The sequence below is a fragment of the Scylla paramamosain genome, chromosome 26 (assembly GCF_035594125.1).
Source record: "Scylla paramamosain isolate STU-SP2022 chromosome 26, ASM3559412v1, whole genome shotgun sequence".
In the NCBI taxonomy this organism is placed as follows: Eukaryota; Metazoa; Arthropoda; class Malacostraca; order Decapoda; family Portunidae; genus Scylla; species Scylla paramamosain.
The window spans coordinates 6,212,501-6,215,000 of record NC_087176.1 but is presented as its reverse complement, the minus strand read 5'-3'; positions in this window follow the sequence as shown (position 1 = coordinate 6,215,000).

Here is a 2,500-nt window from a genome sequence, read left to right as displayed (position 1 = left end):
GAGGAAAGAAAGAAAATAAGAAAGTAAGGACGGAAGGAAGGCATGAGACACAACACTAACGAGAAGCCTTGTTAACACCACGGCTGACAAGGAGCAAGTAGTACTGTGTGTGTGTGTGTGTGTGTGTGTGTGTGTGTGTGTGTGTGTGTGTGTGTGTGTGTGTGTGTGTGACTGTGTATGCGTGTGTCATCCACGTTTTAAGTAGGCAAACACACAGACAGACGCGCAAACGAGGGAAACAAACACAAATCCAAACGTATAAATTTTGTTTCGACACACACACACACACACACACACACACACACACACACACACACACACACACTCAACTAAAAAAATATATATAAAACAAGAAAAAAAAGCAAGATAACATAAAAAGAAAATTAAAAAAAACTATAAAAAATAACAGGTAAGGATAAAAAAAAAAGTAAATAAAATGGGAACAGGGAAGCATAAAGGCGTGGAATACAAGGGCTGAATTTTCCTTACAGATAGTGGGAAGGCTCACAGATTACGTAGGAAGGCCAAGATATCCCTAGACACCAGCCTTTTTCTCAAGGGTAAGCGTCTCTCTCCCTCTCACTCTCACTCTTCCTCTCTCTCTCTAGAAGGATGTAGGCTTGAGCTTATCTGTTTTAAAAGGACAATTATTTCTGTCTGTGTCCTTCTCCCTCTCCCTCTCTCTGCCAGCATGTGTAGTGTAGTTCGCAGCAGACCACATTAGTATGATCTAGACCTATTTTTACTGAAGCAGACAAACAGTAATGCACCTCAAGCTCATTAAAGACTCCGCACCCGCACTAGCGATGCTCCCCACAACACTATACGCTCCTTGAATATTATATTGCCCCCCGCCACTTCAAATAACACAGTCATATCATATCGTTATTTTTTTATCAGTGGATACCGGAGCGAAGTTGATAAAGGTACACTCCTCTATTCTAATCGAGTTAATTTTCCACGAGTTATTGGCAGCGAGGGGGGGATGTTTCAAGTTTAAGAGAGCCAAGAAGAGAAGGAAAGTGGGACGTAAAGCGAGTTATTCTAATCGTGTTATTTTCCCAAGGGAGAGATACGAGATGAGGCGTCTTTGACTTATGGGAAGGGAGAGAGAGTGGTAGAGAGTAGTAGTGTAATGTAATCACCTCATATTTACCGGCGAGGAGAGAAGACAGGGGTGGGAGTGTATTGCAATGGTGTTAAGTCAGCAAAGATACCTGTTTATGTTTGCCTATTAAGAAGGGGAACGATAGAGAGTGTGATGCCATGAGTTGTTTGTAAAAGAATGTCAGTAACGCAGGAAAAAGAGTTATTTCAGTTATCTTAACTCAGCAAGGACACCTGTTTATGTTTGCCTGTTAAGAAGAGTGATAGAGGGTGTGGTGTCAAGGGTTATCTGTACAAGTGTTTAAATACCGCATGAAAAAGATGTATTCCAGTGACCTTAACTTTGCAAAGATACACACCTGTTTATCTTTGCCTGTTAAGAAGGGGAGTGACGGAGGGTCTGATGCATGTGTTATTTGTACAAGTTCCGGCGTATCGCATGAAAAGACGTATTCCACTGATCTTAACTCAACAAGACGCCTGTATCTGTTTTGGCCTGTCAATATGAGGAGCGGTGGAGGAGCTGATGAAAACATAAACACTTTTCCTATTTTGGTATTCTTAAGTGCCAAAACATTTTTCCTATTTTGATATTCCTAAATGCTACAATTGCTATTTGAGTCTCTAATTATAGTAGAAAAAAAGGTGAAATTCAGTGGTAATCCCAGAAAGATATTTCTCTATTTTTATATTTGCCTGATACGAAAGAACACGGTAGAAGCCTGGACTCAACAGTTGTTATTTGTGCAAGTGTCCCCAGCAGGAAAAGTGAACTCCAGTGATAATTCCACAACCTTTTTTTTATGCTTGCCTGTTAAGAAAGGGAGCGAAGGAAGGGTTATTTGTACAACTGATTCATTATCCCAGAAAAGAAACATATTCCAGTGATAACTCTACAAAGAAACACAGGAGATTCTTTCCTCCACCTGCTTAGATCCAACACAGGCACCGAGGGACGTGAATCAAGAATAGCACAGTTGTTTAGTTACCGTAACACGTGTCCTCATTCACTCCACCCAGGTATAAAAAGCTGCTATCAACATCATTAAGTTAGTAATTTCTACAACTCCTATTCACTCTCCCGCTATTGATTTCAAGAGAAGACAATGAGCACAGGAGGAGGAAAAGGTAAGGACAATAGATACGAGATTCAGTGTCTGACTCAGCACTGGAGGATAACACTGAACGGAATATATGAAGAGGGAAAAATTGGGATGTAAAGACAATAGATGATTTTTCTCTATGGTTCGTATCTACAGCCAGGAAACGAGATTATCATAAGGGCAAATAAATACCCGTCTTATATTGCTGTTTGGAAGCGCCACTCATGTTGTACTGGGTGAAACGCGGAGGCAATAGGTATAGATTCTTCCCTCTGCCGCATATATACAGC